The sequence below is a fragment of the Mastigoproctus giganteus genome, chromosome 7 (genome assembly GCF_048544385.1).
Source record: "Mastigoproctus giganteus isolate SK-2022 chromosome 7, ASM4854438v1, whole genome shotgun sequence".
NCBI lineage: Eukaryota > Metazoa > Arthropoda > Arachnida > Uropygi > Thelyphonidae > Mastigoproctus > Mastigoproctus giganteus.
The window spans coordinates 82,191,279-82,207,787 of NC_143581.1; the positions used below are offsets into that span (position 1 = coordinate 82,191,279).

At 39.4% G+C, this 16,509-nt stretch overlaps 1 protein-coding gene across 2 annotated transcripts in view; it reads right to left on the reverse strand.

Annotated features, from left to right (window-relative positions):
* The window catches only part of LOC150083032 (uncharacterized), a 379,196-nt gene that overhangs the window by 221,103 nt on the left and 141,584 nt on the right, over positions 1–16,509 (reverse strand). For both annotated transcript variants that reach the window (XR_016547159.1, XM_090376987.1), the window contains exon 2: positions 16,093–16,117. The gene's annotated coding sequence lies outside the window, so the exon portion shown is untranslated. The remainder of the gene's footprint in view (positions 1–16,092; positions 16,118–16,509) is intronic.

Genomic DNA, 16,509 nt, shown 5'->3' on the forward strand with positions numbered 1-16,509 from the left:
CTAACCACCAAAGGCCGCACATATGGCGTTCACTAAGAAAAGACTGAAGAAAAACATCATCTCCCTGGAGGGGCATATTATTTAAAAAGTCCAGCTTTTGGGAAGACCAAGTAACCTTCTGACCGCGTTTTGCCAATACCAAGAGGAAAACCTAAGGTGCACTGTGTAGAGTCAAGCATTGCCCGATGTGTATAACTAGTAGCACCATATGCTTTCTTGATATGAGCTTCAAGCAACGACCCAGCATAAATGACTCTTAGAGTTGAATATCGGATCCTCCTCTTGTTGAATCATCCCTTAGTCATACCAAAAAGTATCCTGTACATTTCCACAGGATGGATCCCCCCCCCCCATTTTTTTCTTCTCGTTAAAAGGCCAACATCATCACTCTGGAAAGGTTTATCTCTAATGAAATGGAAGTACTTTCCAGGACAGAAATTCTCACCTCACACACACACAGTACCCTTAGAAGTAGCATCTCGCCATTCTCCTTAGGCAGAACCCGCCTCAAGTCTCTCTTCACAGAACGTCATACAATATATTCGACCCCTTTATCAGCTCCGTGTCGACTGTGGAAGGGTATGTGAGAATAAAACATATAGCACAATCAACCTCCAACAAACCAGTCTCCTGATTTTCAGCTAGTTGGTGCCATGAATTCGGGGCGCAATCGCTGACTATGGATGAAGATTATGGATGTACAGCTGTATGAGATACAACTGTACAACTGTTTCACTATTAAGCGCTACTGTTACTAACCTCCTAGCATAACCTGTCCCCTCAAACAATGTTAAGAAAAGAAAAAGGTTCAACGGGATTAAACAAAATCTAATTTTATATGGTGATAAAGCACTGTGAGAAATCATGGATTTCACTTTCCTCTTAATTGCAACCGTCTCCAGCGAAGAGGAAGTGAAATCTATGATCCCTTAGTGGTCCTGTAGAAGATGATAAATTTTCGTGAGGATCACGCACAGATTCGAGGGATCAAGTTGATAATGGTTAACGAGAAATGACGTTCCGCTAATGAAAGAGAATCTCTTGACATCCAGTTCGATAGCAAAATGCGAAATGTAAGCTTTTTTTCTGGGGAATGAGGTTAGAACGTCGAAGGCCAGTAGTCCCAGAAGTCATGCACTGATGTATAAGCAGACATGATCTTATGAAGAAGTTAGATTTAAAAAAAGGTAGCTAAGGAACCAGAAGTGAAAGCGTTTGAAAAAGAAAATAAAAATACAAACAATTATTTTTCTTGTGGATCTTTAAAACGTTCTAAAGCATGTTGTCATCAGATGTTATTTACTGGACACCAACAGAAAAATCATTATTATTTTTTATTCTGATACAGAGAAAATTACTGTACATCCATTTCTAGATAGCATCTATTTTCTAGGGGGAGTGGAGTAGTTATTTAAAAATAAGTGAAGCCGCATATATCAAAATCAAAACGAAGGATGACACAGCGTGAACACTGAGTGGCCACTTTATTAAATACGCTCACCTAATAGGAAGTAAGAGCCCCTTTTTAGCCATCAGAACAGCCTGGATTCGCCATGGCATGGACCAAATGAAGTGTCAAAAATGCATGACACCTCAGTTGCTTCCCACATTTGCAAATTGGATTGTTGCGGATCTCCTCTAAACAGCTCGATCCATCTTATTCCACAGGTGCTCAAGGAGTGAAATCTAGGGGGAGGGACACTATAATAGGCTGAATCTGGAACCAGTTCTATAGGATTCTGGCACTGTGACATTGCATATTTTTCTGTTGGAGAAACATCTTCACAGATGATGTTTCTCCAGGGATGCGCCCGGTTGGAAAAAAGTTCCACGTAATCTGTGGCATAAAAAAGTTGCTCCACAAGTATCAAGGAGCCCAATGAAGACCATGAAAATATCCTCATACCATTACACTGCCACCACTGTTGACACTTGAAATATAGGTAAATGGTTTCGTGCTGTTTTCGCCATATTCGGATCGTTCCTTATGTACGAAACAGCAGGAACTGGATTTGTAAGAAGCCTAGGCAGAGCATTTTCAATTCTCCACTTTCGATCTTAGTGTTCCAAAGCCCACTGTAACCATACTTTTTTGTTTTTTACGCTGACATAATTTATTGATGCGTATCAATAAATGTTCCCATTGTATGGACTAGAGTCTGCTGAAATGTAAGAAAGTGTTCTAGTAGAGCATGTTTCGCATGCATTCAGTAGGATGCCGAGAAAATGAATTCTGTTTATCTGCTGCTCTCTAACCAAAAGGTATAAAGAACTCATGATGCGATGTCTATTTCGAACGAGGGCCTTTCCACTCGGTGTGAGAGGAGGGTTGAACTACTCTACCATTTCTATTTCATGGTCACTGAAAATGTAATAACAAATGTTATAACAGAACTAGTCATAAGACATGTAATCCCAATACCCCCCCCCCACCACCTGATTCGTCCCTTCTACTCTTTATTTCGTTTCCTTCACTGTCCCAAACTTCTCTCGTATATCCTCATATGAATATTTAATAACTCATTTTTTTATGAAATCTGCTGCATCGTTTCGCAGTTAACTACTAGAGGCACTCTGTCAGCTACATATACATTATGTTTTAGAGTGGTGTATATGTTACAGAGCCTGAAATCTGGTAAATCCTAGGATTTACCAATTCGCTTTGGTAAGAAAATTTGCCGAAGCGATTTGCCAAAATTCCGCAATTTCCATTATCTGATAGAAGGTATGGCGCTCTGAATATGTTACCCAGGAAACTTTTGGTGGATAAAATATATCCCTCTTTAAAGAAGACATAGGAAAGATGGACTACCGTCGAACACCCTCCACTAGTTTTTTTGTAACTGCCCTTTGATGGTTTCGGCCATTCGGCTTTCAAATTGGCGACCAGTTCAGCTCTATTTTTGGGAAGTGTCTCCTTACACGCATCCGATGATATAATTCATCAAAGAGGTTCTCTATAGGATTGTTGGCAAGGCTCTCGGCTGGCCAGCCAACTTTACGACGCTTATATCCTTAAATCAGTCCATCATAAAGCGAGCAATATGATATAGAGTGTTGTCCTGGCACAGGTATGGGCCTTCCGCCACACGTTGGTATAAAGTAGGTAACGCATCATTGTCCAGGACATCCAGTTAGAACTCAGCATTCATGGTTTTGTGCAAAACAACCAATGGTCCCGGGCCAAATCATGAAAAACAGCAGCAGATCATCAAACTGGCTCCTCCAAGCTTCATTGTTGGAACGATAAGTCCGGTAGGTAGCTTTTTCTGGACATTCCCCAAAACTAGGTATGACTGACAGACTGGTTGACCATGTACCATGACTCGTCATACCATGATAGATGGCGTCTGACATTAGTCGGGGTAATTAGTGACTTGTGGACAACTGCACGACCGTCAGTCCGTATCATGCAGCGCCCTGCTCTCTGTACAGGTGCTGATGTGTGTCCCAATCGTCTCACTAAGGAAATGGGTGTGCTGCGACGTCAAATGGAAGCGGACTGGTTTCAGAACCAGTACGCTTCCATTTGTAGATCACATTACCAATCATCGACTTAGATATCTCCAGTTCCCTACGTTTAAATCTCATGTACAGACCAATTGCTGATGTGACACCGTATTATAATTCCGCGCTGGAAGTCTGTTTACTTCGTTGACCGATCAGCACCTTGCACTGACAATCACTCGAAAACCCACGAGCATATTCATAGTTGTCTGACATGTAGTGCTTAGGTAGGAAGTGATCAATTATCAACAGATGGGTGTCAGGATATTAATGGCAAGGCAGTGTACATTCCAGAAAGATTTTTAGTGACGGTGCGAAGAAGCAATTGTAATTTCTGTTCATTCAATTTTCCGAAATTTAATCAAGGTCATAGGGGGATTTATAGGATCTTTATTTCAGGTTGTCTGTGTTACATATTCACACTTCAACAAAAAGCCATTGAGGCTGACCTCAGACAACCTTTCCAGGATAAGAGACTAAGTGCAGATTACAGATAAGGGGTTGATACATTCAGTTTAGAAGTCTGTTTATCCGCTTAGAGACTAATATTGTAACCGGTAAGAAAACCAGTTCATTCACAAGTTCAGCAATTTTAAGCCGTTGCAATTCGAGTTACTTTTAGGTAATTTATCTTTAGTAATGCAGAAGGACGATGACAAAATTATGACAACCACATGATCCAACATATGCAGGTCTGGAAATATTCTAACCTTTAGGAATGAGAATCATCTATTCGGTGGCACTCTTTGAATACCTTTTGGGAGAGGGAGGATTTAAACAGTCCTCAAAGAAGCTTTACTACTGTGGCCTGAGGCTAGCAAATTAAGTTCGATCCTTCAGCTCCTGGTGTCCATCAACAAGTAGATAACAAAGAAAGGGAGGATCAAACATTGATTAATGTTGTCAGGAAATCAGTACTGGAATATCTTCAATCGTATCTGTTGTATCTTTATCAATGTCTTGAGAAGTGTTTTAAGAAAGAATACTATCAGGTTTATTTTTTCTTTTCTGCGCGATGTTGTGCTGCCATTATTCTTACAGTCAATGAACAGTACTGTATTGCGAGAGCAGCATTTGGTAGCAAAATATTTCGGAACTAAACAATATGCCCATCTCCGATTTTGTTATTTCAGACCATTTCATTTCTGTCATATTTCCTGGCCTATTCTGAGTAAATAGGAACCCGCACTTCTTTTCAGAGCCGCCTGTCACGTTCCCTAGTTCCGCTGTGCAAAAGCAAATGGCTCCCAACTTTAAATTTAATTCCAAATGACGCATTTCCTGCAATCCAAATTCAATAATCTCATGTCGTGACCAGACAGATCATTGGAGGCCCCAGAGCGTTACCGGTTTCTCTTACATCAAACACGCACTGTTTGACTACATCTCTATATCATTGGCACATATCTTTAAAGACATCCTCTCCTCCTTCCCAACATAATTATTGCATAGAAGATGCCGCGAAGGATCTTCCCTTGAGAGAAAGGCATAACATCATACCAAACTATATTTGCACCAAAGGAAGCTTTCTTCTGTAGCATAGAGGGCGTGAACTATATTGGACAGCGGAAATAGACCAGATTTCCCTTTTTTGTTGTTGTTATGTTCTTTCATCGCCTTTGAGATTAGTGACAACTTATTTGTTGCTTAGCTCCCTGTGTAAAACTCGTGTTTCGGCCTTTAGCTAGCTCTGTTATTGAATACTTCGCATTCACAGATACTCGTGTCCACCGTATCAGCGATATTTATGAGGAGCGTTATTAAAATACCTTTTAAGTTTAAAAATGACTCGTTTTTTTTTAAGAATTACTTCTTAAAAGTCGGTTGCTATGGAAGCCGATCTTCGAATTGGAGCAAAGTCCTTTTGAAAGCTTTTTCCAATGGGCAGAAAACATGGAAGTCGCGTGGTAAGAAACCTGAACTATATTCAGGGTATATGAGTGCCTCTCACTGCATCTGTTGAAGCAAGGCCTGTATCTGAGAGCTGTTAACTTGTGGGCGTGCGTTATTAGGCAGTAAGACAGTTTCTCTCTATCTGAAGGCAATTCCAAAACCCGAAATTACTGGCCACAGACTCAGAAATCCTCTTTGACTGAAACTTACTTTCTGTTCAGAACTTGATGAGTTATACCACAAGTTGTTTATCTTGCATTATGGGGGGAGCAAAAAGAAACACTTGCTGCACATTAGCGATCCAGCTCAACACGTATACAATATAATTCATCCTGAAATAACAACGTACACAGCAGAAATTGGGCCTCACCAGCACGGATAATCCAAAAAAGTATCCAGCCCAACGAATATTGGCCACTTCAACTATTGCCATGCACACATAGCTCACAAATAGCGAGCTCCATTGTCCATCGAAAAAAATGCCCGCCATATAATTACAACAGCAAAAATCTTTACAGCAACCATACACACGACTTTCTGGGATAGTTGAAACTCCAGCTCCTCTTCACCTAACTTGACAACTTTTCTGACACTGGAAAACGGTGTTCATTTTTCCAGTATCCCGAGTCTAACGATTGCCAAATGGTTTCTCCCCTACCAATTGATTAATGGGTGTACAGAGCAACTTACAAAGACCCTTTAATCCGAATTCAAAAGCTATTCATCTTTTAGTCGTTTGCTACCAGAGGAAACAACAACACTGAGTAGAAACTCAGATTATCACACATCCTAAGGTGAATGCAACTGACGCCACACTGAAGTCATGTCTTGGTCACCATGTTATTGATTTCACATGTCTATATACAGTTGCTGTTGTTGTAATAGATTTTTAGGAGCATTGGCAACTAAGACCATATTGCTCCTTGTATATTGTCTGTAAATGGTGTTTTTCGGGAGAGAAAACCATGCAGCCCTCGCCTGAGACCTACTAACTTAGCACGTTCTGAAAAAGGCCCATAAAAACTCTAACTCAGGTCTTTTCCACCAGGTGTTTGCGGGAAGGACGGTGATTCTACCAACTTTACTACCCATAGTTGGTAGAATCGTGTGTGTGTTTCTGAAAAGGGGCAAGCATTTATTGGATTTAGAGAGACAGCGCCACAACTTTTTCTCGTTACTCGCTTTGCTCTTAACTCCCCCCCTCCATTCGCTCGCTGATAATAACTACTAATTTTAGCGCAGAGTAATAATACTAAGCAAACTGACAACTGGAGGGTGGGGATGAGAAAGAAGTGGGAACGGTTAACAAAGAAGAACAAACACATAGCACACTTTCAATTAAATATAAATTGTACAGAGAGTGAAATTGAAGAACCGCTTAGTACGTAGACAAAAACAACAACTAAACCAGGCTATGAAATATTGACTATTAATCCCAAACACAGAACTTACTGCCAATCCCCACACGGCCATTAAGGACATTATTCTTGCCTATATTCACCTTTTTATTTATCTGTGTTGTGGTTTGCAGTTCTTCCGTAGTTGTAAATGGTTATGGCCCGAGTATTTAAAAAGAAGATGTATGGAAAATGTCTGTTCATTTGGTCTTTCTGTTTCGCCCATCTCCCTACTGAATAGGACCTAAGAAAGTACGAAACGCCCGCATGAGAAGTGGCACTAAGTTCCGTGTTTGGGATCAATAGCCAACATTTCGTCGCTTAATTTATTTGTTGTTCCTCGGGAATCCTTTGGTGGAGTTTCGAGGAACACCAACCCTTGTTCATCTGTGTAAACGTTGCCGGTAGGCATTTTAGCATCCATTGTGAACAGTTTTCATTTCTTAATACTAGAAAGTAGGTTATTTTCTAAACTTTCAAGGGACTTAACTCGTAAGGGACCCACTTTACGACCTACGTGTGAAATGAACGTTTGTTCCTTCTGGACCAGAGAATTCACACCAAAGTTTATGTCCACCTTTCCTGAATCACCTTGTATAATTCCCAAATTCAATAAGGAATGGATACATTTTATGATAATGAGTTCCTGATTCACCAGGCATGTGAATCATGTAACGCAAAAATTTTAGTTTAACAAATACAGTTTAATGACAATATTTTCAGTTTCCTTTTGTAATATATTTCGTCAAATAAGCTTAAATCAATTGTCTTTGAAACATAACGAACACTCTGGCCCACGGTTTACCAATGGCACTCTGAAGAATTATTATTACATTATATTAATCAATTACTTTATTATTTGTACATTAAATTTTATTTATAGAAATGCACATTTTATTTTCAGTATTTTTATATTTTTGTGAATCTTGAAGGCATAGTATTAAGTAATTTCACAATGGAAAATTTTGCAATTTTCCTGTTGCCAAATAGTGATTTAAACCTAAAAAAAAAAAAAATAGCGTATTTCACACACACACGGTATCTTTCTTTTCCTTTTAAAAATATTATTAAAAATATTTCAAGACTTTTGGCCAAGCAGCCATTTAGTGCCTAGCTGAATCAACACAGAAGTTCACTGCCTATTTCAGTGTTTCTCTAGCTGAAGGGATATACACACTCTTCTGTACTGAAGTTTCAGCACAGAAGGGTGCATATCCCTTTGTCCCCTTCCTATTTCAGCGTTTCTGTAGCTGAATCAACGCAGAAGGGTGCATATCCCTTTGTTCCTTTCCTATTCCTTAGCTGAATCGAGACAGAAGGATGCATATCCCTTTGTTACCTTCCTATTTCATTGTTTCCATAGTTGAATCAACACAGAAGGGTGCATATCCTGGGGTGGATGGGATCTATTCAGTTATATTCAAGGAGGCAGCAAAGGAAGTAAGCAAACCCTTAGCCATAATTATGAGAGCTTCCTTGGACACAGGGGAGGTACCCATGGACTGGAGATGTGCAAATGTGACCCCAATTCACAAAGGAGGATCAAAGGCTGACACAAGTAATTATAGACCTGTGAGTTTAACTTCTGTTCCAGGAAAATTAATGGAGGCACTGGTTAAAGAAGCACTGCAGGATCATCTAGACAAGACTTCAGTTATAGCTCGGACACAGCATGGTTTTGTCAAGGGGAAGACTTGCCTAACCAATTTGATTGGATACTATGATGCAGTCACAAAAGAGCTGGATGCAGGGAATAACTTTAATATTATATTCTTGGATCATAGAAAGGCTTTTGATTCTGTTGCACATGGAAGACTGCTGCACAAATTGGAGCAGTTTGTTTGTTATTTGGTTTTTAGGAGCATTAGCAACCAAGGCCATATTGCTCCGGGAATATGCGGTGATAATTCCCTGACCTTTCCGCATTCGGTGGTGACGGGATCGAACCCCGGTCTAATCAAGAAGCGTGTGTTACGCACTGCTACTCATTCCCACCTGGCTACGGAGGCTCCAATTGGAGCAGTGTGGCATTTCAGGCAAATTGCTGCTATGAATAAAGGGGTGGTTGAGGAGGAGAAGACAGAGTGGTAATCAATGGACACTGCTTATCGTGGACTAGTGTTATTAGTGGAGTCCCTCGGGGTTCAGTGTTGGGCCCATTATTGTTTTCTGTATTTATAAATAATATTGATGATGGTATATCAAGCTTAATGTCCAAGTTTGCAGACGATACAAAGGTTGGCAGGGTTGTTTAGGACACTACTGACGCTATGCTGCTGCAACAGGATCTGGAAAGGTTGAGCTGATGGGCTGAGAGGTGGCAAATGAAGTTTAACATTGACAAATGTAAAGTACTACATATGGGAAACAGCAACCCCAGAGCAACGTATCAACTCTGTGGTACTACACTGACAGCGGTAGAGAACAAAAAGGACCTGGGGTTAATTGTGCAGGCAGATATGAAGTTCTCTGAGCAGTGCAGACGGGCTGCAAGAGTAGCTCATGGTGTCTTGTCAATGATATACAGGAATTTTTCTAGCAGGGATAAGGAGGTGATTATTCCTTTGTATAAGGCAATGGTTAGGCCACTGCTTGAGTACTGTATACAGGTCTGGAGACCTCATTTCAAGAAGGATGTAGAGCTGCTGGAACGAGTACAGAGAACGGCAACAAGATTAGTGAATGGAACAAAGGGGTACTCTTACGAAGAAAGGCTTAAGTTTTGCAAATTATAGTGTCTGGAGACTAGGCGCCTGCGAGGTGATCTGATTGAGGTGTATAAAGCCTTGAATGGTGTGAGCATGCTCAATGCTGATGGGATTCTTCCTCTCGCTCAGAATAATCACCTGAGAGGGCATAAATTCAGATTGAGGAAAGACAGATGTAGGACAGATGTGCGGAAATTTTCCTTTAGCCAGGGGGTAGTTGGTTGGTGGAACAGACTTCCATCCCTTGTTGTGGAAGTTGATAGCCTAAATAAATTTAAAGCTCAGCTGGACAGGTATTTCGAACGAACGGAGGGGTGAAGTGGAAGTTTTTTTTTTTTTTTTGGCTGATGCTGCATAAGCTTGCTTTCTTGCATCATATGCCTCTACTAATGCTAATGCTATCCCTTTGTTACCTTCCTATTTCATTATATCCATAGTTGAATCAACACAGAAGAGTGCATATCCCGTTGTTACCTTCCTATTTCAGTGTTTCCATTGCTGAATCAACACAGAAGGGTGCAATCCTTTTTTTAACTTCCTATTTCATTGTTTCCATAGCTGTATCGACACAGAAGGGTGCATATCCCTTTGTTACCTTCCAATTTTCGTGTTTCGACTTTATCATTTGTTATTTCTGGTTAAGTGTTACATTTTTGATATTAGTTTACATTTTAATATTTCAAATTTTATTTTTTAATTGTCCAGTCGATGGAAGGGTGACATTAAGAAGAGATGGTGAGAGACCTCTTCATAATGTCAAGACAAAATAAAATTTACGATACGTAGCACGTAAAAGGAAGACAAAGTAAAAGAAATAATCCGCAGAGTTTTAAGAAGCCCATCTTCGCAACTTGCATCGCAGAACTTCATACGTTTTCTTACATCAGGATTCATAATATTTCTCCACTACTCCAGCGTTTACTTACAATTCTCTTTTACGCATAAATAGAGAACTTAACAGCGGTATGACGCTGCACGTGCCCAAGAAAAATGAGTTATGATTTACGTCGAGAGAGTGCTACAACTTATATAAACAGGTGTAATGTTTCGATGGCTGTTTTCGGAAATTGCTCGCTTTCCATAATTTAAAGTTGATGGCTTTGTTTTTTTTTCCATTTTCTGATTGCACTTGATTTAAATGGTTCGATAGTCACATTTACATTCGATTTCTGTTGTGCCCACGGCATCTCCTGGTATTTCATATTCATTCGTTGCGGAGGAAGGCAATATTTCTTCATAAGATACGGCCATTTTGGTGGTTGCAGTTTTTAATGGATGAATAAATTTGGAAAGTGTCTGGCTTTATATTTACCTTTGCTGAAAAGTACCGGTTAGTCATTATTGATTAGAACACACGCGCGTTGTATTTCTCAAAAATAAGTTGTTTATACACGAGAGAAAATATACAAGTGACGCACGCGATAGGGATGCTCTTTGGTGCCCTTTCAATGGAGAAATTAGGTGATGCAGTCCAGTTTCTTAGTTATATATATATTTTTTTTTTTTTTTGATTTGGTAGTTGTTGGCGCATCGGCTTCTGTGGCCATATTGCACCTCCCAAGGTTTTTGCTGTACTTTGATCCAAGCCCGAGGCGAGAATCGAACCCGCGACCTTTGGGTTGCCGGGCAGGTACTTTACCCACTCGGCTAGCCCGGTCGGCCTTAGTTATATAAGAAGTCTCAGTGATTTGGAAATTATTGTATTACAGAATATGGGGATGAATTCTTTCTTCTACCAAGTTTAATGTACAGATGGAAAATTCGTCCAAAGATTTTCATTCTAAACAATGTACTGTACGTAGCCTTCAAAGAGAATTTCATTGTTTCTTTTAGTTGTCCAAGAGATGTCTTGGCAATGCACCAACACGTCCTAAATTATTGAATAGAAAGAGTTGTGCATTGTGTCTTAAAACCTATTAAGCCGTATATATATATATATATATATATATATATATATATATATATATATATAATGTCTGTAAATTGTGTATGTTCTGTGGTCAGTTCACCGGGTTGCTGAACAAAAAAACTCTAGTCTCCAGGAGAAAAAACATTCTACCCTCACCGGACACCATCTAACTCAGCCACGTTGTGAAAAAGGTCCATAAAAATTCCTCACATCATAGACGAAACTCAAACTCAAGTCTTTTCCACGTGGTGTGGGGAGAACATGGACAAGGGGACACATGATTTGGTTTCTGACCATTATACATAATGGAATACTGTATACTCTTATTTTGATGTTTTAACATGGCAATGTAAGGACAGATGTAACACGTTATCACACAAAAAAAATTCTTCAAGCTAATCCAATGCTTCGAAAGATAAACCTAAAACTTCTTATGGGTGAAGACGCAGGTAGAATGACAAAAATGCGCATATACATTTCAAAACATCAATTAGTCTTTCTTGTATTCACATTTTTGGACTAAGTGGATGGTTTCATTTTCATCCAATAGCCGTACAAGAATAATTACTGACACGTAACTGTCTTTTCCATATTCCGATACATTTACCACGTAGGAAATGTAGCGAGAAAAGTCTAAACACAATTTTCAGCTAGAGGTAGCCCTAAGCAGACAAAGAACCGCAGTGAAAGGGTAAGATAATCTAATCTTTCTTTCATGTAGTCTCAGTGCAGCAAGAGAGCAGCACACCAAATGCTAAAAGCGATGCTATGTCTATTTGCAGTGTAAACAATAGACTCAAAGGCACACTCAGTAACCCAATTTCCTGACCTCTGTTTAGCAGATGTCACATCTTTATGTGAGAATGGCATCATTATTGGCGGCACTGCTCTATTTTCTTTAGCCCGAGCTCAGAATGGTTCTTGCAGTCCTTCATTCGCATTACGTATTTTTCAATACTAGGTGGCATTGACCACTCGTGCAAACGGTCACGTTCTCAACTCACAATACCTGTTTCTTGGTGCAAATTAGACTAATTAAGAAAACGCCATCTTTAAATGCTCTTCCTTTCCGTTCTTTGTCTAAATGTATTTAATTCAACCCGTGTGAGGCCATATTTGTTAGAAGGGTGAAGGCTGTGAGTAGTTTACAACTTATCGTTGCAGCAGCTTGTTAATATTGGCACATATTTTCAAACAGGTAGGAATTTAGTTAACTGTTACAAGAAATAACTCAGATAGTTAAAAACGAATCGGCGGTACATAGGAAAACGAAGAGGAACAGTCCGTGCGACCATTTGTGATAAAACTAAATGATAAAGCTTGTTCAGTATTATTTGAGCTCGAATGCGTGCTCTTACTGGTTTAATACGTTGCTACCATGCAGTATTATTTGGCATCGTGCATAGCATATCATGTAATTTTAAAGTGAAACTTCTTTAGGCGCGTCCCAGTTAGTTTTCATATGGGAGTAACTTGCGTCCGTGGACTGAGAAAAATCGCCACGAAAATGCGACACGGAATGACGTAGTAGCGACGCACGACGCAATCAGTACCCTTACAGCGCGGCCACGGTGTAACTCGCACGCGTTTCGCGGCGGTTACGTTTTAAATCTCTATATATCTCAGCTTCCAGCAGTCCGATTTTAAAAATTTAAAAACCAAAATATTTCTTTCGTCTTTCTTTACCGTATTTCATTCCACCGGGCCAGACGTTACCCGAACTTGATTATTATTACTCACAATGACAATCTGCAACCTCGCTGCCAACACGTTACTAGGACCTCACTGAACTGGACCTATCCTGACCATCAGGATTGAAACTGGCGATTCCCATTGCCTACACTGATTTGAACACGCAGCTTGGTCGCTCTGTACCATCTAGAGAGACACATTTGCAGTCTTTGTGGAGAGTAATCTCATTATCCACAAAGAGTGCAAGACTACCAACTTCAATTTAATTATTCTCTCAGATGGGACTTTTCTTCCAAGAATGACAATATCACTGGACTTGACATCTACCTAATCTGGACACTATCGACGATGACAATATGCAGCTCTGCTGCCAATGCCTTTTGGCGTTCTGTACCACGCTCTCTTGTGTGGCACCTTTACTCCGCTTTCCTTTGGCAGGGGAGCAGGCGGGTCCCTGTTTCCTCCCCTCTTCCGCCACCCCATCTTTCTCCTGGTGAGGCCTGTTCCCACTGACCTTCTTGGGGTTGCCTTCCCTATCATCCTCATATTTCTATCTGTTCCCCCCAGCCTTCAACCCTAACTTACCCAACGTACCGCGCATGCCCCCTAACCTTATACTTACGCCTAAATTTAACTCTTCACCTTAAATTAAACCTTAAATTGACTCTAATCTCTAACGCTTAAGCCCCTTTGTTTTCACATGGTCCCTTGCCATTTAAAAACTATCTGTAATACTTTTCTCCTCAGCATATTTCGACTGTTTCTATCTGGAGGAATTTCCAATAGTTTTGAAAAAGATGTTTCCTGGAGCCTGCATCGTATCCAGGTATCATCGTCAGGGTTGGAGGGGGCATTAGGACTAGACACTTATATGCATGGTTAAGGGGGGCATATGCCCCTCTCTTCCCTTCCCCGTATACGCCCCTGCCTGGAGCTAATCTGATTCAGAAGATGAAGCTTCTTTGTTTTCCTTTTCACTAAGCATCTAGAACATCAAGGCTTCAAGTGATCCCAAAATATTCCAATTCAATCTGTATTAATTCTGGTACAAGAAAATTTAAAGCACGGGATTTTTCATTTACTTTTATCAACAATAATGAAGTAAAATACATTAATCTCAAAATTAGATGAAGCTTCTCCACTCATGAAATAAAACCCTTCGTTTATAACAAGGAATGCACAAATAACTCGTTTTATTTTCACTATGGAATTCCAAGGTTTCTCAAGAATTAAGATAGAAAGTAGTGGTATGGTAAGATGCACTGGCCATTCATTTTACAGTGACAAGAGTCGTCTCATGTGACTAGTATATCACATGGAGAAAGGTGAATGCTTATGAGTTAGCTAATTATCCGTTCCTACATATTTACTAATTTAGCTTTGATTTATTTTAGTGTCACAGATTTGCAAAACTATTTCCGTATACCTGTACACATGATTACCTTTAATAGACTCTCAACTATGTATAGAGATTGGTGAACGCTAAATACATCCATGAATTAATTATTAGTCGCTAAAAATAACTTTTTTATTACAAAATAGAACACTGAACTTTCAGAGCCATTATTAGAATGATCAAAACAACAGTTTGACTAAATAGGAAAGTCTAAGGATGTGGGGAAGTTCAATATTGTTATTCATTAGGTAGATTGTTCATTCGGACAAAGTCACCTTATCTGATAGATGAAGACGATACACTTCAGTAGCAGAAATTCTACATTTTTCCACTATTTTTTATTGCAATCTCTAAGTAAACGAATAATTACTCGCCTTCTGGAGCAGTACTGTTTATTAATGCCTCATTTTCTAGATTAAAATGAGACAGAAAGATTTAACAGAGAAGTCCCCGTTTTATTTGCCATTCATCTTGCTGGCGTGTTTGCTATTACCTTTAATAATGAAGAATAACCCACAGAATGTGCAAAAATGCTCGAACAGATGCAAACTCCTGTATTTTAAGATCAGGTCGCTAAGCTTCACGTATAAACGTGTTTCTTAGAGCACAAACCCCCTTCCCCACCCCAGAAAATCAACAACTGATATTCCATTGATTGAACATCAGTCTTGTCTATTAATAGATATTCTTTGGATAAATGGTTTGATGATAAGCAAGATCCAGTAGGGTAAGATGGTATATCTCTTTTATAAACGGTGCATTCTAAGGCCGGTTTATCTGCTTTAAAATTGGAAATACAAAATCCTTAGCCTCCTCTCTGTGAGGCTGAATATCTCAAGCACCTCACAATAAACGAGTTGCCGTCATCCACTTTGAACCCTGACCTATCCAAAAAGACCGAGAGGAACAAACAAATCCACTCAGACTCTCCCTTGCTAGGTTTATCACAATATTTCACCCGAGGAAGTTTATCCTTATTCTGACTAAAATAAAACTCAAGCAATTAATATCGTTCACAAATCTGGACAATTTGTAGAATATTTAATTTACGAAAGAGAATGTCATCAAAGTATTTCGATAATATACATCATATATTAGCAATCACAAACATAACAAAACAATATTCACTTACCTGACATAATCAAGCAATAAAACTAAAATATGGAAAATGCGATGCTGTTATGTCGGGGATGATAAACAAGATAAAAGCATCCGTGTAAAATCTGCACTAGACATTCTGAATTAAAACTCCAGATCCACTAAATACTGTTGCGTGCTAAGAAAACACGAAAGGCAGAATCTACCTTCATATCGACTTCCATCTCTCTTTCTTAAAACAGCTCTCTCAATACGGAATAAATGAACAGGCAACCACTTCTCCTCAATAAATATGGATCTTAGCACTACGTTTCTTAAGAGATTTGTGCATATTAAAGACGCACTGAACACTTCGTGCTGATTACCATGAGAGAAAATGCTCTTTGAATAATGACTGTCTTATATTGATGATCTTTAAAAGTCATGAATAGCACCCTAACTTAAAGAGATTTAAGTTTATTTTAAAGATACGGTAGTAAACACGGTACTTACCTATGGCGCGCGGCGCCTCTTCACCCTGGAAAAAATTAAGAAAAATATATAAATAAGAAGCTTAGAACATCATTTAAAGAAGCTGGTATAACTCAATGCAATTCTGTAATGTTAATTTGGAAAACGCTCAGTTTCTTTTAAGAATTCGGAAAAAAAGTTCTTCCCCCTTCATCTAGGAGATTAGGTCTTGTATTTTTATACTTTGTGGATATCAATCTGTATGGTGACTAAGTCAGAAGCCTAAACAACAGAGAAGACCATATACAAGACTTGATGGAAAAGTTTGGTGAAAGATCTTATAATTCTTGAATGCATCTCGTGTATCTTTTGAACATACCAAGTTAACTTGTTATGCGCCAGAAGCATTTATCTACAGGAAAGCTGCTTCAAGTGAACATTTTTTGACACCATCACAAG